We start from the raw sequence: 791 nt of genomic DNA on the forward strand, positions 1-791 counted from the left end.
ATACTGCTCTCTTGCACTAGACGGTCGCAACGTAAGTTCTAACCCTCGGAGTCGTTGGAAAGGTGATCAGTCCTCCAACTGTGGTCCTAGATGGATTGCCTCCGTGGAAATCCGTGAAGTCGAAAGAAAAATTTTTCAAAATTTCAAAAAAAAAAATTTTTTGAAAGTTTTTCGAAGTTGAAAGTTTTCCTCGACTTTGGACTTCCTGCTGGTATGGGTCCGTTTCCGACTGCGCCAAATGTGTTGCGTGCACCCGACTTACAGGAGATGGTGACAGGATGGGATGATGGTAGTAGCGTCAAAATGATCAACAGTGTGTGGTTGATGTATTATTTATTTAAAATTGTAAAATATAGTAAACAAGTTGAATTTAAACACTATTAGATTATTCAAATTGACGAAGAAAAACCCGTGTCTTAGAAAATAAGCGATTGCTCGAATATTCTCTAAGTCCCGTAATACGTCGTCAACGAAAATAATCTAAGTCGTAATACAAAAATATATGATAATTAAGAATGAAGAAGTACAGGGATGTGTACGTACGGTTTGTGAAATCACGTCTGAATACTAGCTACTCCCAGGGCTCCTATATAGTCCTATCCCCTCTCTTACCAGATCCCTGGCGGACTACGTTGTTGGTGTTCACAGTCCAGGGGGCCTTCTACGAGATGTGCCTTTGGTCGGTGCGGGGTGTCGTAAAATGACCAAGTATACCCGCAGCCGTCTTGTCATAGTGCCAATATCTGATTCGTAGAATCTATTGCGCTCCGAGGAGTCTCACAGATATCTTA

This window comes from Acyrthosiphon pisum, unplaced genomic scaffold (genome assembly GCF_005508785.2).
Source record: "Acyrthosiphon pisum isolate AL4f unplaced genomic scaffold, pea_aphid_22Mar2018_4r6ur Scaffold_21017;HRSCAF=22803, whole genome shotgun sequence".
NCBI classification, from domain to species: Eukaryota; Metazoa; Arthropoda; class Insecta; order Hemiptera; family Aphididae; genus Acyrthosiphon; species Acyrthosiphon pisum.